The following is a 26,491-nucleotide window of genomic DNA, read 5'->3' on the forward strand; positions in this document are numbered from 1 at the left end:
TGAGCTATTTATATACACAGCACTGTAAGACAGTACCTATTTTCTTGGCAACTTGATAGCATTAAGTATTAACATTTTTTAAAATTTGCCAACTTGATTGGCAAAAGAAAACACAGCATCATTTTAATTTGCATTTCCGATCATGTGGATTTTTAATAAATGTTGACTTATGTAGGTCATATGGTCCTGCCGACCATGGAAAGAGAAGACTGATAAGTGAACAAAAATACCCAGAATGAAGGATGGTCGAGTTTATAAAATATGCAACTGATGGGGGAGACAGGGCTTGGAAGAATGACACTTCATAAGCATATAAAGTGTCCCTCTAGAGACCTGAACGCAGAATTATAGGCAGCATTGTACATCGGGTTGTTTGGGAATCTGAGGCAGCCAAGATTCAATGCTTGGAAAGGAAGTTTAAGTTGAAGGACAGACAAGGGAAATGAGCCTCTTCTTCACAGAACGGCTTGCCACATGCCTCCAAACACTTCAGAACCTGGCCCCGCTCCCTGTGTGGTGGGGATCAATTCCAACAGCCCCTGCATCTGAGGTGCTCTGCCTCCTGCTCTCACTCCCATCATCAGGGGGATGGAGCAACAGGGCAAGACTGCCATCAGCTTGATGATGCAATTCCTCTGGCAGCTGACAATGAGAAAGAGCAAAACAGCCTCTGTCAATGAAGGAGCATCAAAACCATGGGTGTTAGGCCTTGGCACTTCTTCATGTCTTTATTCCGTGTCAGAGGAAAATAAGTAAGAAAGATGTGGAACAGGGCTAAAATTAGCCTTCAAGATCCTATTTTACAAGACTTCTAGAGTGTTGCCCTCACACACGCACACACAAACAGTAATGAAAGATATTTTCAGTTTTGTCAAGTTCGTCTACTGATTGATTCCTTGCCCGAGGTCTTTTGAAATGCACTTGTTACTCTAACCTGGAACCAGGACTGCATTTATTCATTCAGTCATGCTTGACACTGTGAATGCAGTGGTATAGAAAATATGCTCTCATCCTGAAGATACTCTTATGACCTTGAGAAATCTTCAGCCACTTGCAAGTGTTTCCAACTCAGTGCTTTGGAAAACTTGCAAATACAACTTAAAAAAAAATAATTTATATCATCGTTAACAGGTATCAGGGAGCATTCAGTGACTCCACCCCTCTTGAAGAACCAAAGCTGATGCAAAGAAAGCCAGGTAAGATACAAACCCTGGGTAGAAAAGGAACTTTTCTGTCCTGAGAGCCACATACCAGCCTGGGACCTTCCTCTGCCTTGTGCTTTCTTCACTGAGTGTTTCTAGTGGTCATCTCGCAGATGTCCAGAAACTGCTTTGCTGGGTGCCTCACCACTCCTCAGAACTTCTAAACAGCCCTCTGTGCTCCCACTGCAGAACAGGTCCGGATATTCTTACTACTAGGCTCTTTCTTGGGCTCCCAGGTAGCACTTCTTAAGCACCCACCTCTTGGCAGAGGAAGCCAATACATTCCCTTTAGATCTGGAGCCCATGAGAAAGAGAGATTCACACTATAAAAGGAGAATCTTTAGAGGGTAACCCCAGACGTGCAATTATTATCACAAGATGTTTGAAAGCCCTGACAGAGATTTTGACTTGCAATTGTCTGGAATCATTGCTTGGTAGACTGGGCAATTGTCCTGCATCTTTTAAGAATAATGAGCTTGGAAACAAGAGGGACACTGCCCTTGCTTTGGCATGTGGGATTGTAAACAGCAGGAAGATGGACATGCTGACAGTCCAGCTTCTGCAGGGCATGTAGCTATTAACTGATGGAATCAGCAGCCTAACCATGCACAACAGCCTAACCTTGCAAGGGAGAGTTCCCCTCACTTGCTTTGCTCTGCTGACTGAAGGAAGCATCTTGGGTCCCTGTTTCCTCAAGATTTCCTCTTGACTCTCCAGTCTCTCAGCTCACTGATTTTGCTTGTCCTATTTTTCTATCTTGGCACCTTCTTGTGCACCTCCAAATAAACAATTTGTCCCCATGTCTCTCTGATTTTAAATCCTGTCTCTCAAGTCTGTTCACTTCTGATTATGTTCAGCACCATCACCCTCTTTCTGGTCACCATCATCAATCCCTAGGACTCTTGACATTTTGGTCTCCACATTTTCAGTCTTGTTCCTCTTCCATTTATTCTCCCCAGCAAATCTAGGAGAACTTAAAATACTTCAGTGGCTTCCTGTTGCTCTTACAAAAGTGCCAAATTTCTAACATAGCCTTACGGCCCAGGTCCTTGCACATACCTTCAGCTTTCTTCTGCCCGTTGTTCACTAGGCTTCCATTAAGTTGGTGCAAAAGCAATTACAGTTTTTGCATTGAAAGTCATGGCAAAAACCACAAATGCTTTTGCATCAACTTAATAACATCTTAGACAAAGCCATCTTTTCATTTCTCAGACCACACTTGCTCCCTTCTGCCTTAGGCCACTCATGTTTCCCTGAGTCTGAACCACTTTCCCCATTCCCCATTGAATTCCTTGAATTGTTCAGATCTCTGCCCCCAAGTCTGTTCCTTATAGATGTTCATTCTCACTTCCTTGACCAGATCAGATCCCATGCTTATTCTTAGCTTTCTATGTAATGTGTCCATCATGACCCTTTTCACAATTCATAAATTTATATTTACATTATCATTTAATTGATGTCTGCACCCAATTAGGCTCTAAAATACAAAGGGAAGAGACCAGAGTTTTCTTCTCACTATTCTATTTCTGGCACATGTTTGTTATATAGTAGATAAGTGCTTACTAAAAGAATGAGTAAAGAAATATTTTAACAAGACCAGTTAGCTTTCTCAAGAAACCCTAAGATTTTTTTTTTTTTCCCCAGAAGTAAAACACAATCTATGTATGATTCTTCCTGATTTTGTCACATTGGATACTTTGGGTAACAAGATCAGAGAGGCCAGTTATCTCTGTGGTGCCATGGATTGGGAAAACAACCTGAGTTTTTATCCTTTCATGTCAATTTCATAGGTTATTGTGGTGATTTAAGGTGTGCGTAGAGTAGGGTGACATAGTGAATGTGTTTTATTATTAACTTTCTTTTCCCCAACACCTCCTCCCCTTGATCTTACTCATGAGTCCTTGTCGTAAGTTTACTCAAGGATCCCTTCAGCATCACGGTATTGTGATCTTTTTGCTGCCTCCAATTATCAGTCATTAGAAAGGTGTTTCTTGAGTGTATACATGTGTAAGAATGAACACATGTATGTGCAAAAACTGTGTATTATACTTTCATTTCTGGCTTGGAATATGACCCTCTTCACCATCCATCTATGCTAATCTTAGATTTCTAGGTCCAGTCAAAATTCTGTAAGAGTAATAGTTCCATTTGTTGAGTAATTACAATGTGCTGAACACTGCTGAGTGCATTACATACATTATTTCCTTTCATACTTAGGGATGGTGGAATGGGTGTTAAAGTTTCTATTCGGAAAAAAGGGGCTAAGAGCTTCAAAGCTCAGAGACACTGATTAAGTGATTTAGTGTCATCTGGCTGGCTCCCAGAGCCGCACACGTACTCACTATGCCATGCTGCCTCCATTTTTTCCACAGAGCATTTCTTGGTCATTTTCACTCTTATCAACTTCCTCTTTGAATTGTTACAGCTCCTTTTGGGTGCGGCACTCGAGATTTCATTATGCTCTGTGCAAATTTAGGGGGATCTCACATAGATTCCCTCTGTCTCCCCAGCTGTCCTTGTGCTGCAGGAGGGTAAGGGCTGCCATATCTGTCCTTCCTCACATGGAGCCAAAATTGGACTAAAGAACATGGGGTCTGCATCAGACATATTTTGTAGATGCTTACACCCACACCATGGTATGAAGTAATGAGAAGGAGGGGACAGGAGTTTATCAAGGGAGCCATCTACATGGGAAGGGTGGTACAGGGAATGTCCTTCAACAAGTAGGCTGCCCAGTGAGTCAGCCATGCCTTTGGGTAGTTTTGTTTACATTTGCACATGTCCCAAGCCCCTAAGTAATCATAGAAAAAGTATTGCTTCCATGGAGAGGGCAAGCACAAATCTCTTTGAAAACAAACTATATACATCTTGTCAATGGAATGGCGTTCTGCAAAATAGACAAGCATATGCTATGTGGTGGTGAGTGTTAGAACAACAAACCATAGCCTGGTGACTTTTCCTGAGCAGCTTGTTTTTGCTTAATTACAAGTTGCTGTAGCTCTTTCCCTTACTCAATTGTAAGCCTCTCTCCTAATTGTGTCTCACAGATGCGTAGTGAGGAGGTTATTCAGCTTGTATTTACATCATTACCCATCCACCATCAGAGTGTATTACTAACTGGTTCTCGTTACAAATGACTCGTTGGGTTTTGTTTTGTGTTTTTAATTATATGTTCCACTGCTTGACTACTACTTCTTTGTTTTTAATCCAAATTTCTACTTCAGTCTCTGCTCAGGAAGTCTCCCTCTCCTAAGTCCTTTGGGTTGCAATAATTAGGTAGGTTACTTTCTCTTCCAGTCATTTAAATGAGACTCATTCCTTTGAGTCCATTTTTAGAAAAGTAGGCCAAAGTCATAAAGAACAGCCTTCCTGAGTGGTGACTCTGGCTCATCATTAATCACCTCCTTGTGAACAATTGGGAAAGTGAATCCCATGTGACTCCAGGCAGGTATCGGGCAAAATCTTCTGCTGAGTCCTGTGAGAATATAAGTAATTTTATGGAATGTGAGCAAAATGAGTTTTCCATTTTTCTAACCTGAGATTTCTTTTTTCCTTTTAAAATCTCGATAGCTTTTGATTTTATCTTCTCAATCAATCATGGGAAATGATTCTGAGGAGTTTATGTATTCCGTAGAGTAAGAGTGCTCCAGTGAGTAGGGAGCACAAAGAGGTATCCCCAGTGCAGTGGGAGGTGATCACCGTCTTTTCTCAGAAATAAGTCCTACCTGATGAGTTGGATTTATTAAACCAGCAGTCAAAGGCACAGGGGAAGGCAATGAGCCGTGTGAACTCTTCAGTTCTAAATTGCTCTTACTTAGTTGTGACCTAGCTCCATATGATGGATTTATTATGGTTTCCAGCCCATTATAAGGAGATATTCACACTACAAAAGGAGAATCTTTAGAGGGTAACACCAGACTTGACATGTAATTATTATTGCAGGATGTTTGAAAGCTCTGGCAGAGATTTTGATTTGTAATCATCTGAAATCATTGCTTGGTAGACTGAGCAATTATCCTGCATCTTTTAGGAATAATGAGATTAGAAACAAGATGGACACTGCCCTTGCTTTGGCGTGTGGGATTTCAAACAGCAGCAGGTTGGACTTACTTCCACAGGGCACATAGCTATTAACTAGTGGACTCAACAGCCAAACCTTGCACAACAGCCTAACCTTGCACATTGCAATCAGAAACCAGGCCTCTCATGCTGAGCCGCCAACAGGAGCAGCCCCCAAAGCAGCTAGCACAGTTACTGAGCACAGGAGCCTGTGGGAGTTCTCACTGTGGAGAGACCTCCATTCACAGTCTGGCCTTTCCAGTCCCAATCTTTTAGGCAGAAGATAGCATCTCCCCGTCCTGTAAGAATAAGCATGGAGCTGCTGAATGCAAGGATGGAGCACTGCAGACAAAGTCTGCCTATTTTATTGTACTTGAAAAGTCACTCAAGGAAGAAATCTTTAACTTAATTATGACCTAGGCAAAAAACTAAAAATGAGGGGAATAAAAGGAGCTATGCCAATTATTTTTTCAACATCTAATTTGAAAATATTGCCTTACTTTCCAGCTCTGTACAGCTCAGAGCATTCACTCATTCATTCATTCACCATGAATCAGAACCTGTGCTAGACTTTGGAGATAAGAGATACTCACAGGCTGAAGAGGTGGGTGAGAATAGCTTCATGATTGATTCTGCTTTGTCTTTAGGATTCAAAAAAAAATCTGTGTAGTTGCAGTTCCAGTTTTCGTTAATTCCCTTTCTGGAGGTAACTGGCTTAACCGAATGAGGAAATGTTGTCATTACCCTAGAGACTCAAGTTGAGTGGAGACATACCCTGATCAGATGGCATGCCAGCAAAATTTGCCCCAAAAGTTGGAGAGAACGGTTCTCAACTGAAGGCAACTGCTCTTGGAGGCGAGTCTTGACAGATACCTCTGCAGTGATAGTGCCTGGCATCAGTGATTGAAGGGAGCCATCAGATCAACTTTTGTTTCTGAAGGAAAACCCTGAAGAAACTTACTATAGTCCTCAGTGGCTGGTAGATGGATAAAGAGGTGGAAGGCAAGTTGGCAATACTGTGAATAGTCTTTCTGTTTCTTTTCTTTTCTTTTTTTTTTTTTTTTTTTAAGACAGAGTCTCACTCTGTCACCCAGGCTGGAGTACAGTGTCATGATCCCAGCTCACTGCAACCTCTGCCTCCCAGGTTCAAGCAGTTCTCCTGCCTCAGCTTCCCAAGTAGCTGGGACTACAGGTGCCCACCACCTGTCTTACTTTTGTATTTTTAGTAGAGACTGGGTGTGAAGTGTTGGCCAGGCTGGTCTCAAACTCCTGAAGTCAAGTGATCCGCCCACCTCGGCCTCCCAAAGTGCTGGGCTTAACAGGTGTGAGCCACTGTGCCTGACCAGATGGTCTTTCTAACCAAACAACAGGGTAGCTGCAGGCCTCGGACCTTCTCTTTCTGCTTAACTGGTTGTAAAGAATATTCATATTGGTGGAACAAGAGGAATGAGGAGGGCAGCTGTTTGCTATCTGTGTGTAACAGAAATGTAGAAGGCTGTGCTACATGAGAGAGGCCCAGAGGGCAGGAGGGGAGGAAGTGTCCATGCTTACTATTGTAATTTAGGGTCTTAAGATTTGTATTTTGTTAATTATTTTGCTTGGTGAAAGTGACTTAACATGTTAGAGCCATAAGAAGAGGTAACCAGAAATGTGATAAAGCCAAGAAAAACTGTAGCAAATGATACTCTTGTGACAAGTCCTCCCCATAATGCCACACTGTTTTTCCCAAATCCTCTCCCAAACACATGGCAAAAGACAAAACTCCTGTCAACAATTTCAGCTCCCAGTGACAATGAAAGGTTGGAAAAATATACACAATAATATGGTTCTCTCAGTTGTATTCTTTGGTTAAAATATTGACTTAAACTTCAGCAGGCCACACTGTTTGTTTCAGTGTGGTTGAGAAAGATGAGAAATCAGTTTTTCTTTTACGAAAGCTTTCTGGAGGGTTACTGAGGGTTACTTGCCTTTGGAGGTGGTGCTTTGAAAGGAGACTGAGGAAGGGTAATTGAAGGAGCCATGTGAGCACTGGCCTATCTGAGAAGTTATCCATGCTTTCCCTACAACCTCTCACCTGCAAGACGCCTTCAGGAGCTATAAAACCTTTCCCTCCCTTCTTTCCAACAGTCACAGACAGAGACTGGCACTTTCTACAAGACAAGCTTTCCATTGTGTAGTTGTAGAGTGCGTAGGTGGTTCTGAGACATGAAATGCTCTAAACCTCATTTCTCCATCATTTTCCAAAAATAGTTTTCTCAGGTGAGATTTCTATCTCATAGATGGCTGTGATATCTTAATGCAAGGAGAGGAACCTCGAGAGGGGCTCACACCTTGATAGAGTCTTTCTAGACCGTGCCAGGTGCAACTCACACCCCCTGCTTTGACCACCCTCCCGCATACTTCATCACCATCTCTGCCCTATCCCCAGAGCAACTGTCTCCAAAGGGCCATGGTGTTGGGGCCCCTGGCCTCAGAGCCTCCCAGCATCCTTAGGCAGCTGTGGCAGAGCCCTGAGCATCATTCCTTGGGTGATTCTTGGTCTCTCCTTCTCACCTGTATGGGAAAAGAGACTTAAGCTGAGAAATGCATTTAGATTTGTTCTGGCCTGTGGTCCATTTTCTTTCTATGGTCTGAGTGTGTAGGGTTAGCAGAAGCTATGAAGAGCCTTGAGCAGTTTCCGGGGAGCAGCTGTGAGCATCACGGAAGGCCTCTGCCCTGTCAGAGGAGCCGGGACGCTCTTCAGCTTAGACACTACATCAGTGACATTGGCATCTCCCCCATGCCAGGTAAAGTGGGGTGTGACCATAGGGAAAGCTGCCCCCTACCATGCCATACCTGGGAATGTGTGTTTGGTCCCTGCTGTGTACAAAGGGAGATTAGGACTGAGGGATTCAGACCTTTCAATGTTCAAGAGCTTTGGAGATTACTTAGTCCAGTGGTTTATAAATGTCTTGTAGCTGCGGAACGTTTTGCTCAGGGGAAGCTATCTCAGAAGCACATTTTTGCAAGCAGAGAGTGGCAGATGCGTTTGGTTGAAGCAAGAATAGGCTTTGGAGACAGAGATATTCATAGGCTGAAGAGGTGGGTGGGAATAGCCTCCTGATTGATTTTGCTTCCTTTTTAGGATTTTCTTTAAAATGACATCACTGGAGTTGCAGTTAAGCCGTGGACCCATCTCTTAGGTTTGAACCCAGACCCTCTAAAGCCACACAGTCCAATATGGTAGCCACTCTTGTTTTATATTTTATTTAATTTTAATTAAGACAGCTCTATGTGAGTTAAAAATCTTTTGAATTCAGCTTCTTATTCACATTATATACAATTCTAGGACCCAATAGCCATAAGTGATGAGTGATTACCCATTGGGCAGCTTGGATATCAAACATTTCCATCATTGCAGAAAGCTCTGTTGGACAGAAGTTCTGTTGAACAGCCCTGTTCCAGAGTCTAGAGTTTCCTTAAGGGGACCCTGGATCCTCTTGGACTCTGGGAAACACAATGAGAAAAGCACTGGTTGGGCCGGGTGCTGTGGCTCACGCCTATAATCCCAGCATTTTGGGAGGCCGAGGCAGGCCGATCACGAGGTCAAGAGATAAAGATCATCCTGGCCAACATAGTGAAACCCTGTCTCTACTAAAAACACAAAAATTAGCTGGGCATGGAGCACGTGCCTATAATCCCAGCTACTTGGGAGGCTGAGGCAGAAAAATTGCTTGAACCCGGGAGGTGGAGGTTGCAGTGAGCTGACATCATGCCATTGTACACCAGTCTGGTGACAGAGCAAGTCTCCATCTCAAAAAAGAAAAAAAAAAAAGGTGGGCCGGAGGGGGAAGAAAGCACTGGGTCGAATCTAACACTTCTAACACCTGAGCGAGAAGAGAAGTCCACAGAAGCAGAAGCAGCGTGGTTTGCCAGCCACATGGCAGGTTATTAAAGAACTCGAGCTACACCTCAGCTTTCCGGCTCCATGCTACTGCACTTCTACTTGATCCCAACCCCTAACCAAACTGTTCTCTGTTGCTTCCCTAGAACTGCCGTCCACACTAGGCCTTTTGCCCACATCGCTGCTGTTTAGAGAAGGAACCCAGGTCTCAGGCATCTCTGAGGTTTGAGAAGGGACATTACATTTTATACATGTGCAATCAGCTTCAGGCACTTAGAGACATTTAAACTCACATCAGGCCCAAGCAGATGTAGACAGAAATACTGTCAATTAGTGAGTGGCTAATTAATCTTTCTTTGCCACATATACTCTGGCAGGGTCTAGAAAGTGCTGTTTTGCTCAGAGCTGCAGGAGCACTTGCTATGGAAACAGTGCATGATTATACTATTGATTTCTCGACTTTGTGCTGAAGCCAGTAGTGGAGGGCAGATCTCGCCAGGAGTCACCCTACAGTTAGAAAGGAAAGGGATGAGAAAATAGAAAAAGACTTAAATTAGTGAACCAGGGCATTTTGGGTTTTCTGCTTTGCATAGAATATGCATATTTTATCCTCATAGCATCTCCCAATTTAGGGATTTCAAAGTGATTTCCTCATCATATCTTGTTATTTTTCGATCTATGTATTATCATGTTATTTTTTCGATACACAGGGGTCCAGATTAATGAGGAGATCATTACAGATGAGGCATTGCTCCAGGACCTGGTGTACCTGCTTGTGCTTTGTCCAGAACTGAGCTCAAAACTTGCCCAGTTCTACCACATGTCTGAAAACTTCTTCCTTCCTGTCCCCATCACCCTCCAGTTGCCTCTGAGATATGTCTGTTTGCAAGGAGATGCTCTGAAAAGGGCCAAGTCAGAAATGATGTCTTGATGTATCCAGCCAGCATTCTCAGTAGCTGCTTAAAAGTTAAGTCAGTAGTTAAAAATATGTTTACAAAGAAAAGCCAGGCTTGGATAGTTTTATAAGAGTTACACCAAACATTCAAGGAATAGTTAGTGGTTCATTCAACTCTTATACAAATTCTTTCAGATAATAAAAAAGGAAAAAGAAAAACTTCTTAGCAAATATGTGAGATAAATATAAACAATACGAAATTCACAGAGATAACTCGAGACAGAAAAATGACTTGCTCATGAGCGTAGATGCAAAAATCCTTTAAAAATATCTTGCATTAGAAAATCTAGTTTCATTCATGAAATTAACAGATTAAAAATTATTTCAATAGTATTAAATAAACTTAAACATGTATGGTTTCCTACCTCTCCAAAGACCTCATACTAAAAGAATAGTTCTTCTAGGCTGGGCACGGTGGCTCACGCCTGTAATCCCAGCACTTTGGGAGGCTGAGGCAGGCAGATCATGAGGTCAAGAGATGGAGACCATCCTGGCCAACATGGTGAAACCCAGTCTCTACTAAAAAATACAAAGATTAGCTGGGCGTGGTGGCGTGCACCTATAGTCCCAGCTACTCGGGAGGCTGAGGCAGGAGAATTGCTTGAATCCAGGAGTCAGAGATTGCAGTGAGCCGAGATTATGCCACTGCACTCCAGCCTAGTGACAGAGCAAGATTCTGTCTCAAAAAAAAAAAAAAAAAAACAGAAGAAGCAAGAAATTACTTAACAGAAGAAGCAAGAAATTACTGTTCCCAAATATTTGCACACACCTCCTCCCTGTAAGAGGAGTGTACTTCCTGGTTGACTGACATCCAGCCTGGGCCATGTGATTTGCTCTGCCAGGAGTAGCACAAAAGCAGAAATGATGTTTACTATGTCTTGGCAGAGGCTTTAAGAGCTAATACGTATTTTCTCCATCACTCTTCTCCCCCATCCCCTCCTCAAGGGTCTCACTCCCAAATAAATATTTCTTTTACAACTTCCATTCCAGAATAAAAAAGCACGTGGAGCAGAAATGGGACAGAGTAGAGGCTGGTTCAGTTTCCATATTATGAAACCAAAACAGACATCTTTGTTGCAGTAAGCCCTCAAGATCTGGATGTTGTTTGCTGTTATAGTATAACTTACTCTGTGATGATTACTATTTTAAAAAGAGTACCTACCAAAAATCTGTAGCACAAATCAGACTTACTAATAAAAAATTAGTCTTATTTCCTTTAAAATGAAAAATGACAATGATGCCTTTGATTCAACATTGTGCAGTAAGATAAGAAAAAATAAAATTGTAGGAACTATAAAAGGAAATCCTAAGTTTTTTGTTATTTACAGGTAATATAATTGTTTATATAGAAACTCCTCAAGATTATGGACATAGTTTTATAAAACAGAGTACCTAAAATACCAACAAAATCATAATGCATCCAAAAATCTAACTCATGCAAGACTTCTTTGAAATTATATGTTATTAAAATACATTAAGGTAAATCTAAATAAATTTATATATTTATTTATTTGAGATGAAGTCTTACTGTGTTGCCTTGGTTGGTCTCAAACTCCTGGGCTCAAGTGATCTGCCTGCCTTGGCCTTCTAAAAATCCTGGGATTGTAAGCATAAGCCACCACACCTAACCCTATATTTATTTGGTATATTCATAATGTTTGTAATAGAAAGACACAGTATATTAAAAATTTGGTCATTTATCTTTAAACTGCACTATAAATTAAATGCAATTTCTGTCACATTCAATCCTTGTGGAACCTGATAAGCAGATTCTAAATTTTTTTTTATAGAAAAGCAAAGCACAAGAATAGCTGAAACACTCCTGTAGAGGATGAACAAATGAGGGGAGCTGTTTTGCCATTGTTCATTGCCCTGTATATTTAATAAAGCTTTGATTAATTAAGAGAGCATAATGCTGCACAGGAACATAGAATAGACCAGTGGATCAGCACTGAGCATCTAGAACAAGCCCACACATAAAACGAAATCTAGTTTATGACTGGAATGTTACTGCAGATCAGTGAGGAAAGAAGGGTTGCTCAGTAAACAGTGCTATGATCATTTCTTTTTCATACGGACAGCAACACCACAAAAAAAGCCTACACAAAAATAAATAAAAGGAAAAAAGATGTAGATATGGAAACCACAAACTTAAGATGTTGGGGGAAAATATAGAATAATATTTCTATGATCTTGGAGTAGGAAAAAGATGATGAAAACAAGACCCAAAAAGCACAAATATAACTGAAAAGATGGAAAGTTAACTGAGTTAAAATTAATAACACTTCTTAATCAAAAGATCCCTAAATGCAAACATAAGCAAAAGGAAAAGCCTGCCTCCCCCAGAAGCCGTGGTAAAACATGAATAAACACTTCACAGAAGAATCAGCCCAAATAGCTAGTGAATAAATGAAAAATACGCAACCTTTTAAATAATGAGGATGTTGTAAGTTAAAACCACAATGAGTTGAAATTTTATACTAAAATGTTGATATGGATGGAGATCACTGCAAAACAAACTGTGCATGTGCGTGCACGCGCGCATGCTAAGTAGTTTTCCACAACTACTTTGGATAACATTTTGGTCATAGTAAAGTAAAAATATGCGTATCCCATGACCAGGAAACCACACACACACACACACGCATGCACGCACGCACACACACGTGCTTGCTTATGTGTACACACATACACTCCCTAAAAATACCCTTTCACAGGGGCACCCAGAGATATGTACAATGATATTCATAGAACCATTATCTGTACTGAACTATTACAACCATTAACACAGATGAAGCCCACTAACAAAATGTTTAATGATGAAGATGGAGGAGATACATAATATGGTTTATATAAAGATCAAAAAATAACAAAAGCATTTGTATATGATTGAGAATGGCCAGGGCTGACTATATAATTTTTGGGCTCTGTGCAAAATGAAAATGGGGAATGTCCTTGTTCCAAAAGCAAGAGAAATGCTTTTTTCTTTCTTTTGTAGTCTCTCTCATAGGATAATGGTCATAGCATCTTGAAAATTCATAGAAAAAACTATATATAAACCTGAATATTTGAAAAGGCATTCAACTTACAAAATGCACAAAGAAACTATTTTTAACCCATTGGATTGGAAAATATTTAAAAAATTGATAACACACTCTCTTACCAAGACATTCTCAAATAGTGCTAATGGGGAAATGAAAGGACACAGCCATTTTCAAAAATAATTCATGAATATCTTTCAAAATTTCATGTGAGATACCCTTTGATGCTATGGGAACTTCTCCTATATGTTTGAAATTACACATATAAAAGGATGTTAATTGTAGCATTCTATAATTCGAGAAGATTGGAAATACCCTAACTAGCCTAAAGCAAGAGAGAGATCATATTTGGGTCTTTGGAAGGATAATGGAATGAGGTATTATGCAACCATTAAAATATTGAATTAGGTCTGTCTGTGATAACAAATGATCACCAACATATATCGTTGAGTGAAAAAAGAAAAAGGTTTTTGCAAAAGAATACAACTAATATGCTATCATATTTATTGGAGAGTAAAGAGTGAGGGGAGAGAGAGAGAGACAGAGACAGAGAATATATATTTGTTCATATAAATATTATGGTTTGATGTTTGTGTCTCTCTAAATTCATATTGAAAGTCCCCAGTGCAACACTATTAAGAGATGGATCCTCTAGGAGGTGATTTATAAAGTACTAGTGTCCTAATGAAAGTGACTGAGGGAAAGAGCTTACCCTTTTTGCCCTTCCACGATGTGGGACACAACAAGAAGACGCCATCTTGGAAGGAGAGAGCAAGTCTCTACCAGACACTACAGCTGCCGGCACCTTGATGTTGGACTTTCCAGCCTCTGGAATTGTGAGAAATAGATTTCTGTTGGTTATACATTACCCAGTCTAAGGTATTTTGTTATAGCAACCAGTGTAGACTAAGACAACATACATCTTCTGGAATGATAGAGTAAGTAGCAGTGATTGCTCTTAAGGAAGGAAACGAGGACTTTAAAAAACAGGGTAGGAGGGAGATTTTTTTTTCTTGTTAATGTTTTGTGCACTTAACATTTTAATTTGTGTGCACACGCTACCTTTTAAAAAATAAATTGTTTGAAAGTCGAAGCTTACATTATGAGCTCACATTATTGCCAATTTATTATCAATAAAAAGCTACAATATTATTTCAACAACAGATAATTATTAAGAAATAAGAGGACCCCAGTGGGCCTGCTGAACAAAGAGAGAAGGATATTTTGGAGACCATAAAACATCTACATTGACTTCTGATGTGTCCTAAGTGAAACATACATAGGTCCAGAGCAAGGTAATAAAACATCCTAAAAATTTAAAGATGAAGAGGAAAACCCCCACAAAACTCTTCTTTTTATGCATGTTGTTTTCTTGGTAAAATGTGCTAGTGATCTAATCACCTAGTATATTTAGAGCACCCGCCATGTACTACATGCTGTGTTAAAGTGTGAGAAAGCGGGTCTATAAAGGTCAGTAAGCCCTCTGATCGAGTTAGGAAGACAGGCCCAGCACACAAGAAGCACTATTGTTTTATATGTAAATGGTTCCATTTAGGCATGTGATCTATGACCACCTCTAACTTTATTTTAAAATTTTAATTAGCAAATAATACAAGACAATATAGTTTTAAGAGTGTTGGAGTATGGATCTTAGTGCTGCAGAAATTTCACAACAGGGAGAGTGTGGGACTGGAATAAAGGAAGGTAACCTGTTCTGGTAGAGACAGCTGATGTGGACAGTTGAGTGGGAGTTGGTGTGTCTGGAGGACGATCTTGCTATTGCAGTTTTTCTCCATCTTCACATTGTAAGAGGTCTTTCTTCCTCTGAAACATGTAACATGGCTCGTGTTACTGCCTTCCCTTGTTCAGCTCAAACAACATCGTCTTGACAGTGGAGAGTAAATGTCAAAGTTGGAAAGTAGGAACATAAATATGGGGGCTTATCGTCATTTTATATTTATTTTGAAACCCTTAGGAAGGCTTTCATGGGCCTCTTTTCATTAAGTTGAAAAGTAAAAACATAGTAAAGTAGACAGACCTGAATTCATGTTGACCATCCCCATCATTTATGAGCTGTGTAACCTTGGGCAAGTCATTGGACTTAAGCTTCCTAACCAAAAAATGGGGAAAATAACCACTGTGTAGTGTTATTATGAAGATTACATGAGGCAAGGGAAAATAATATATATTAGATACCTAATAAATCGAATCCATTCACTTTTATTATTATTCCAAATCCAAGTTGCCACTGCTGCTTTTTTTTTTTTTTTTTTTTTTTTTTTTTTTTATTCTTTTTTTTTTTTTTTTTTTTTTTTTTTTGAGACGAAGTCTTACTCTCTTGCCAGGCTGGAGTGCAGTGGCGCAATGTTGGCTCACAGCAACCTCCATCTCCCAGGTTCAAGCAATTCTTGTGTCTCAGCCTCCTGAGTAGCTGGGATTATAGGCACCTGCTACCCTGCCTGGCTAATTTTTGTATTTTTAGTAGAGACATGGTTTCACCATGTTGGTCAGGCTGGTCTCGAACTCCTGACTTCATGATCTGCCCTCGTCAGCCTCCCAAAGTGCTGAGATTACAGGTGTGAGCCACCTCACCCTGCCCAACTTTCTCCTTTCTTCTTCAGGACATCGGTCCAGGTTTTAGATTCCCCTATAAGGATCTCCTCATCCATAGATGAGGCACTAGGCCTACCTACAATTTCTTAAGGTTAATCCTTTCATTTTCAACTTATGCTAATGATAATACTAATTATTACAACTACTGTTTATTGATTACCTACTATCAGCAAAGTACTATGTGCTAAGCAGCCTGCATAAATTAATGCAACTAAAACCCTTTTGCTATGAGTAAGCTTCTTAAAACATTTAACTCGCAATTTATGCTTTCTTTATCATAGACAGCAAAACTGAAAAGTTAAGTAACTTGTTCTAAATCACCTTATAATTTTAAAAAATCCAAGATTATTTTATATGTCTAGCCAAGTGTTGGGCATTGTACAAAAGAAATTGGCAAAAGATAATTCCTGTCACTAAAATTTACTACTTGAGGAAGGCAAATCAATATCTTATACACTGAGCATAGGCCCATAATTATGGTCTGAAACAGCCAGAATCAATCTTGTGGAGATGTCAAAAAAGAAAAGAAAAAACGGAATATGTAAAACTTCCATTAACAGGAATCTAATTAAACAGTAAAGTAAAACTCCGTTTCTCATCTTTTTTTGATTTTCTAGTCTCTATTCTTAGAACGACAAATACACACACACACACACACACACACACACACACACACACACACACACACACACAACGTGCGCAAAACAAAAAACAAAGGACAAGACTTCCCATTAGGGATGTAGATGTTGTCGTTGTTCTTTGAATTCTGGGGATGTGCTGATGAGTGGTTGTCTTAGGGGGATAGTTACTGACAAAGTTGCCAACAAATATAGGCAAAAAATACAAATTCCTTTCCTTTAACGGATTCAAGACAGAACTTTGCTGCAGTAAGAGTGGGGCATAAGTCAGGAGGCCCTGCAGCAGGCTCATGTTTGAAGACGTCGTCTCCTTAGCCCCACATTTCCCATACGAGGGTATGAACTGTGGAGGACACCACTGCATGAGGCTATTTGCTCAATGTCCTTCCAGAATGTATGCTGTGTCTTCCTAGGTTGATGGAAGCAGGCTGTGAGGTGTCTTTTTACCTCTGTGGCACTTTTTTACAGTTTTGAGAGACAGAAGAAATTTTGGCTATCAGTCCACTGCTTCTGGTGGACTCAATAGTTTGCTACACAGAGCAAACTATTATTCAACTGTGTGAGAATAAGAATGCATTTTGCCCTAGGGATAAATGCACCCTTCTTTCATCTGCTTAAGAGCTAGTATGTGTCAGTTCTAAACATTGCTGGGTAAAGGATGCAAACTGTATGAAAGCAGTCAATCCAGGAGTCTCTGAGGTCTGGTCACCCCAAATAGGATCACACTTCCATTCTGCTTGAAGTACAGTTCTCATTGCTAAACTTAGCAACATTCAAAACTGATAGATCGAGTTGTACAGGGTATGCACTGCACAATTCTAGGGGACCCGCTGTTTTATGATGGCCCTGGATTCTTCTCAGACGCTGATTCTTCTGCCTCCCCTGTGACTGCTTAATTCTGTCTCAACAGTTTAGGATATGTATTAGTCCGTTCTCACACTGCTGGTGAAGACATACCCAAGACTGGGTAATTTATAAAGAAAAACAGGTTTAATAGACTCACAGTTTCACGTGGTTGGGGAGCCTCACAATCATGGTAGAAGGCAAAGGCATGTCTTACGTGGTGGGAGGTAAGAGAGAGAATGAAAACCAAGCGAAAAGGGTTTTCTCCTTATAAAACCATCAGATCTTGTGAGACTTACTACCACGAGAACAGTATGGGGGAAAACGCCCCCATGATTCAATTATCTCCCACCGGGTCCCTCCCACAACACATGGGAATTATGGGAGCTACAATTCAAGATGAGATTTGGGTGGGGACACACCCAAACCATACCAGGATAATAACCAAAAGCATTATAAGATCTCAGTGATCAAACATGAATAAGACCTATTGTCTATTTTCTACTTTATTTAGGTAAAAAACAGATAAACACAATAAATATCATGTTCTAGGAATTTAAAACAAGGTGTGAAAGAATAAGTATCTCTGCTTAATCAGAAAAGTTGATTCCACAAATTACATTTATTTGGGGTTTTGCATTTTACAATTTTAATATCCTATTGTAATCACTGCAAAGAAAAATAGACTCTGTCTCTTGCGTATCTCCTCACTTCATCATCCTTTCCACACTAAAAAATTATGAGGTTTTCTTTCAGCAAGAGTTGGCTCAATTTTAAGTATGTGAATCAAGAACCTATTAGCCTAAAGTGAATTGTAGTTTGGGAGGTTAATTTGTAATTCATGTCTCTCTCCTGATAATATAGGCAGGTATGAATAAAGATTATACAGAGTACACACAGTATTAATACATTTTAAACAGAAATGCACATTGCATTGAATTAAGAGGGATTCAGCTATGCCTCTCTCTGGTTGGGATTATTACCCTCTTACCAGATTATTATTAGATTAGCTAGTCTAATGTCCCTGATTCCAAAACACAAGTGGTAATTAATCTCATACACATTTATTTGAAAATCTACAGCAAAAGCAGAGGTAAAAGCCTTATGCAGTTCATGAAAGACTAACATTGAATTAGAAATACAATATTTAATACAAAACTCTGGTATAAGCAGCAAAATTTCCATGTGGGGTTACAGTCCTTTTTTCTCAGATTTCTCAAGTTCAGATAACACAATCTATTTTATCTCAGTATCTCTCACCAACTCTTTCCCCATGGAGAGTACTTCTGCTAAACAGACTCCTCATCCAGGGAAGGAATCTGTTCAAGGACTGAACACCTTGAGTGGGAGGAAATGACAATTGAACCAATTAGCCCTTTTATAACCTCCCTCTAGTTTGAAGACAGGTTTTATTCTGGCTTCTTTATACTGAGAAATTTTTATACATGGTAATCATTATTCTATAATTATATTAAATGCCAGCTTCTGTGATCTCTCTTGAACCCCATAAAGCTGTAAAGCAATCCACCTAGGCCATGATGAACTTTCTAAATTAGACACAATATACTGATTTAATGTGAATATAGCTAAAGCCCAGTGGGGGTGGTTGTATTTGGTTATAAATGTTAACAAATGAGCAAAGAAGACTTTAGTAATTTCTCTGTCTCTCTTTTTCATACACATACATACACACACACACACACACACCTTTCACTAGCTAAATTGCTGCTCAAGTATAATTTTCAAAATAATGAAAATCATGACATATCAATTTAACACAAGTCCAAAATTTTGTTTATGTCTATATTTAAAGGGTAAACCAATAAGATATTATTGGAGAGTTTGAAGAATTTAAAGACTGAGGAATCAGAAATATTTAAAGGTATTTGCTAATAAATGCAAAGCTGGTTAATACTCTCAAAGGCATTAAAATGTAATGTTTGGAATCATCTTTTCTGTAGGTCAGAAATCATGTATATGCTTACCAGATAAAATCCATTTACATTGCTAAGAATGAGAATTATATGCACTCCTCTAATTTTCTACAACTTAATTCCACCTCGACAGAGCTCAAAAACACCCCAGTCAATAGAAACCAACCAAAGCTGTAACCTCTATAGAAATGTCCAGCATTCGCAGAGTGAACATAGTAAAGCAAAAATAAAATCCTAAGCCCTCCTCAACTGATCAAGTGGACACCCTCTTGGCCAAGGAGACCCCAGAGAAGTCTGAGAAATGGAATTCCTGATCATGATGGGAAGAGAGGTCAGACACTCTCTGTTATGCCCTCTCCCTTTTGGAGTTTAGGTACCACTGACAAGCATTAACATTAAAAATAGAGATTATAAGATTGGCAAAACGGATTCTTTGTGGCAATAAGATACCAAATATCAACCTGACTGTGGTACAGCATCACATGACAGATAGCAGTCCCTGAAGGAAATCAAAATATTTTACCCCAAATATATTTCTTTGACATATTTTGAAATGACATATTTACCATTTAGTCTTTCTGAAGGCTGTTACCTGGAAGCTTCACCTACATAATGATAACCTTGGCCTTCACAATCCCTCGTCATTTTATCTCAAGCATTTCCTTCTGTTGACTTCAAGTCTTTAAACAAAGCTTAACTCTTTCAACCAATTGCCAATCAGAAAATCTTTGAATCTGCCTATGACCTGGGAGCTCCACCCACTTCAAGATATCCCACTTCTTTAGGCTGAACCAATGTATACCCGTTCCTTCTTTTTTTTTTTTCATTGTTTGTTTTTTGAGACAGAGTTTCACTCTTGTTGTCCAGGCTGGAGTGCAATGGCCTGATCTTGACTCACCACAACCTCCGCCTCCCAGGTTCAAGCAATTCTCCTGCCTCAGCCTCCTAAGTAGCTGGGATTACAGGCATGCGCCACCACACCCAGCTAATTTTGTATTTTTAGTAGACATGGAGTTTCTCTATGTTGGCCAGGTTGGTCTCTAACTTCCAACCTCAGATGATCTGCCTGCCTTGGCCTCCCAAAGTGCTGGGATTACAGGCATGAGCCACTGTGCTTGGCCCAATGTACACCTTTCATGTATTAGTTTATGATTTTACTTACAGTTCCTGTACCCTAAAATGAATAAAACCAGCCCATAACCTGACTGCCTCGGACACACTTTCTCAATACTTCCTGAGACTATTCCCCGGGCCACAGTCACTCACACTGGCTCAGAATAAACCTCTTTAAATATTTCACAGAATTTTTTCTTTTGCTTTTTTTTCCCCTTGTCAACAACACTTAGCCATCTCTATTTTGCCCATTTCTAAGAAGGATCATTTTCCTGACAGTCAGCTAAAGCCAGCTCGTCGTACTGTGATTTCAGAGGAAAAGTAGCTGGAGAAAAATCAGGTGGATCAAATCCATACATGTCTACACTAAGTAAAGCAAATGCTGGAATTCAGGAACATTCAGAATCCTAGAAATTTAGAGCTAGATGAGGCTTTAGAGATCACCTAGGACTTTCATTTTACAGAAAATAAGTCTTAGACTGCCTTCTGGGCAGTTGAAAGAGGATGTTAAACCACTGCTCAGGGGCCTTAGGCTCGTGGAATCTGCCTTAGGAAACTTCTTTCCTCCTTGGTATAAAGAATATCTTTCTTCCTTCCTCATTCACACTCTGTGCTACCTATGAAATGTTTCGTCTTTTATTTAGGAATAATCAGAATTCAAATGTACAGAAAAAGTATCATTTATCAAGTTAATGTATCTCTTTTTAACCATGAATGAACATTCTAAAACTTTTCTTAGAGAGTAATAGGGTATTTAAAGTAAACATCTTTGTATTTCAAATAAATGACATAGAATAGTATGGAAAATATAGCTTTATAGGTGGGAAATAGGATTCAAATGTCAAACTATGTCTATGACCAGAGAGATGAATAACCTCTACACCTTGGTGACCCCACTCCCAAGTTCAGGTCCTAGATCTTTGGAACAATTTTGTTGGGTTGGCAATCCAGCATTTATTTATATCCTAAACAGAGAAATGAATCCCCAAAACTGTCACATAATTGCAAAGAAAATAAAAATAAAAATAAAACACCTCATTTTCATTTCTGTTTATCTTTTATTTCTAAAAGGTGTGCTCTTTAAAATTTGTCTTTTCCTACATATTTTTATTTATAACTCACTCAGATCTGGGGATCTGTGGTAGTGTCTATATTATCAACTCCTGCACCTTCAACAATGATTAAACACAGAATTGCGTAGCTCTGTGTCATTATATGTATGTTATGTAATTGGTAGGTTAAAGATATTTATTAGTTAAAATTATATTGATGCCAGTAGGAAGAAGCAGCTTCTTGAAATTTATAGCTCATAAAAAGTCAGATTCTGATTACTATAATTATTTCTTTCAAAATGTAAAGTATGTGAATTATTCACATAAATGATTGAAAAACAGAAAAAAGGCAAGGGGGAAAATGAATCTTATTTGTCATCTTGACTTTGTCTTCAAGTCTTAGGCTAAATTGCTATTATTTCATTTTGTTAAATGGAGCTCATTTCTGTCAGCACTTTAGAGGTGTGAATAAAATGAACAAAGCTGAGTGATCACCCCAAATTCAATTTGGAAACTTCATGAAGAGAAATATTTATGTAAATGTATAGTTTCAAAGGAGCTGATATTTGTTTCTTGGGCATTTTGAGCGTTTTATTCTGAACACCTCTCATTACGTCTGCATCCCTAGCCCACCACCACCCTCATCCTAATAATTACTATTAGGAACAAAGAACTGAAGCCTGCCTTCTTGTCACAGCCTTCACCATCCTAACACCTTGCTTTCGGAGAGGGACTTTTTTCATTTGCACAGAACTTTCCATAAGGATCTCTCCTTTGAGCTTCACAGCTAGCTTCCCTGGGAGATGAGGGTAGGTATTGCCAACTCCTTACAGGGGCGCTGAGCTGTTCAGGGATGGCACAGGCCACATTTCCAGGAAATAATAGAGCTGGAAGTTCAGTCCATGTCTTCTCATTTCAAACCTTATGCCCTTATCAGAAACCGTCATTGAAAATGATTAAATTGTGAATCAGTATTTGTGATTGTTAGCATTCTCTAGCCTTGGGTTTTATGATAAGTTCCAGGGATTAGTTGCTAGCTCTAAGCCCGCTGCAGAAAACGGTACAGTTGTTATACCCCTACAGTGTAACAAGGCACGAAAAAATGGAATAATTCTCAATGAAGAAGACATTCCACCCCACTAAGGATATATAAACTATTTATTGCCACAGAAATACAGTTTGTTCCAAATTTGGTTAATAAATTCAAATTATTTCTTTCAACTGCTAAGGAAAACTCAACTAAGCAAGACCGTGAAGCCATGATTTTTGGCTGTGAAGAAATGAGCCTGATTAAAAGAAAACAAAAATATAAAGGGGAACACAAAATGTGAACCTACATTGTTCAAATATTGGCACTATCAGAGATTGGATTCATAAGAGAGGAAACCTTAGTGTACTAGAAAGCAACACAACGTTTCCCCTTCCCCATCACATCTGAGGTAATAAGAAACACCGATCCTAAGACATCAGACTGATAATCACCCACAAATTGCTCTTGACTACCCAGCAACAACAAAGTAATATAAATTTTATACAACATATTTTATACCTTTACAGCAAGTAGAGGTCTTCCTTAGGAAACAAAGTAAGGTTCCTGGGACAACTCTCTTCTATTGTTACTTCTGAAGGTGGCAATCCTGTTCATCTGAAGGGTACCTGGACAAACAATCTAATTACCTTCTGGGTACTCCAGCTGCAGAAGTAGCCACTTGTGACTCAAACCCAGAATTAAAATGGGCTTTCTGGCTTTTAGAGCTGACTTTTCCAGAGTATGTCCGTTGCCCTTACGTGAAACATCAAAGCGCATTGCCTGCCATACAGTGCTTTGAATGAAAGTATCTTTAAATGATTATGTTGCAGTGTCAAAATTGTGTCTTCATATTTTAATTTTTTCTCAGATCTTTGCTTCATTTTGAGAATCATGTTTGTTAGGCTGCTTCAGATGCAAAGAATAGAAATGGGTACAGGTTACTTTAGTTAAAGGAATACAAAGAAAAGCATGAAAAACTGGATGCTGTCTCCAAAGCACAGAGCTAGGGGTCACAGAGAATTGTGCCACTGTTCATTGCACGCTGCCTCTAACACCAGCTCTGATAGTTTGACAGTAGCTTAAAGGCATAAACAGATTTTTTTTTCTGGGCCATGCTTATGTTTCAGTGCCTGCATCTGCTTTTTACTTCGACTGCTTCTTTTTGCTACTTTTAAATCAACTTTCTTCGTCTCTTCCCTTTCTACTCCTCGTGCTTTCTACTCGTCATACTTTCTACTTGCTCAGGGCTCTGATGCTTCACAGATTCTGCACACTGTCTTCATGCTTTGTCTCCCCAAGCCTGAGTTACTCTGCACCCTGCTGGTTTCATAGGTCTTTCATTCAGACTCTGCTCCAGAGCCCCTGCCCAAGCCTGCTAGTTCTTATGCATATGGAAACTTGTTGTGCAAAGCTTTTGTGCCAGGCATTTGGAGGGCCCCCCTCAGCCAGCTCCCAGATGGTGGAGACCTATGCCTGGTCTAGTCTGCTGAGGCTAAGGTAGCAATGTCATAGAATAAAACATGGTGACCTACATTAATGAAGACACTCAGAAGAGAGGCAGGGGTGGGGCCATTACTTGCACATCTCAGAAGAGAGTGGTGAGATCTACAGGTAAGAACGTCCTCTCGAATATTCTTCTATCCCAAATTGTATTACTTCAAGATTTTAACGAAGACAGAGATGAGGCCAAGACAATCTTATGTGATAATTCTGAATTTGGCGTAAATCTGATTTTTCACCTAAATATGAACTGACTGCTAAAAGAGGAAAGGATCTCAGATAGTTGACTCCCTGCATAAAAAAAATTGCATTACAGAGAAAAGGCAAATAGTTATTAATTTTGTAATGTGCTGCATGATGAAGCAAGTATTAATTCAACCAGCAATTAATCAGGTTGCCAGCAATCTGCAGCACCCTTGTAAGATGGCATGATATAGCCACAGACTAGGGTCATTATGTACACACTATTCAGGCAAAGCCATAAATTCATCTCAGACACGTTTACATGTTTTCAAGCATTTCTTCATATCTATACCCACATTCACTAAGGTTAGTGGTTTAAATAAAAAAATGGATCTATTAATAAAAATTGATCAGAAATGTACCTATATGAAGTGGGACATATACCAATCACTATAATCAAATCTCATTTTATATGTTACATTAAGTTGTATAGCTTGCTTTCTTTCTCTTCTTTTTTTGAGACAGTCTTACTGTGTCGCCCCAGCTGGAGTGTAATGGTGCAATCTCAGCCCACTGCAGCCTCTACCTCCCCAATTCAAGCTATTCTCTTGCCTCAGCCTCCTGAGTAGGCAGGACTATAGGCCCGTGCCACCACACCCAGCTAGTTTTTGTATTTTTTTTTTTTAGTAGAGACGGGGTTTGACCATGGTGACCAGTCTGAGCTCGAACTCCTGACCTTAAGCAACCCACCCCCTTCGTCCTCCCAAAGCATTGGGATTACAGATGTGAGCCACCTCACCCAGCCAAGTTGCATAGCTTTTTACATTTTAAAAATTTCCCCAAACTCATCTTTGACTTCTAAATTAGGAAAATGTATATATATATACATTTTTTTCCTACACAGTCCTTTCCTACATAGTAAATTTTTTTTCCTATGCAGTCCTTTAACATTGAAGTTGAAAAAAAATATTGACCTGGTTTCTAAGAATGTATAATAGCAATTTCTTTGCTGGGGAAGAAATTTTTCTACTAACAATAGATATTGTTCTCTCATCGGAAGTAAAACATCATGCCCAAGGCATCAATTCCCTTATTTAAAAATTGAGAAAATTTTTCATTCCTGATGACAACACTTAAATTATTTCACCAAAATCAGGTGATTTCTCAAAGCACTCAGAGCACAATATCTGACTTTGCAAAAGGAAATCACCTCGTTATGTATTTGTAGACTCGGGTCAACGCAGTGATAAGTAATTGTATTGAATACCAGAATTCTAAAATAATTTTTTAAAAATAGAAATCGAACTTCTGTCCCCCCAAATTTATTACCATTTCCCCAGGGATTTAGAATCAAATTATACTGATAAAGTCTTAATAACCAAAAATAATTTTTAAAGTATCACTAGAAGATACTAGGAAGATGAAGGTTAGATAAAATACTGCTTATATCATGAATTTATAAAAAGATACTCAATACTGTTGAGCACTCTTGCACTGCCAGGCTGGTAGACAATGCTATTTGGAAATCAGATCTATAGTAATCAATTGTAATGGGTTGAATGATGACTCCCTCAAAAGATAAGCACACTATCTAAACCCCAAACTTGTAAATGGTACCTTATTTGGAAACAGTGGTCTTTGCAGACATAATTAAGCATCTCCAGATGAGATCTTCCTACATTATCCAAGTGGGCCCTAAAGCCAATGAGATATGTCCTTATAAGAGAAGAAGGAAGACACAGAGAAGACATAGAGAAGAGAAGGCCATGTGAAGACAAAGTCAGAGATTAGAGTGATGCTGCCACAAGCCAAGAAGTGCTGACAGCCACCAGAAGTGGAAGAGGCAAGGAAGGATCGTCCCATAGAGCCTCTGGGGAGTGTGGCCCTGCTAATGCCAGAACTGTGAGAAAATACATACATGTGTGTTGTTTTAACCCACTCAGTTTGTGGTCATTTGATGCACGAGCCATAGGAAGCTAATACACCAACCCTTCTGCACCAGACTGGAGACAAATTTTGAACCAGAACTGTGAGAGAATACATGTCTGTTGTTTTAAACCACTCAGTTTGTGGTCATTTGATGCACGAGCCACAGGAAGCTAATGCACCAACCCTTCTGTACCAGACTGGAGGCCTATTTTGAGCTGCTAGGAACCCTAGAATGTAGTACCCAGAGAAAATTGAAGATGAGTATATAGCACAGGACTACAGCATGTGAAAAAACACCCATGCACAGCTCATATCACAACAGCAAAATAATAGAACATCTACATTATGAGAAACAGTCCTTGCCTATGTCAGAACCTTAAATAGAGAATATATCATACAATTCAAAATCTTAGAGACAAACAGGAAGTTTAGATTAGAAGTTTCTGAAACCACATTCCCACAAAGAATAAATCCAAAACCTTTCAGCACAGCAGACTTCCAAATCATTTATTCTAC

The sequence above is a fragment of the Cebus imitator genome, unplaced genomic scaffold (assembly GCF_001604975.1).
Source record: "Cebus imitator isolate Cc_AM_T3 unplaced genomic scaffold, Cebus_imitator-1.0 Scaffold96, whole genome shotgun sequence".
NCBI classification, from domain to species: Eukaryota; Metazoa; Chordata; class Mammalia; order Primates; family Cebidae; genus Cebus; species Cebus imitator.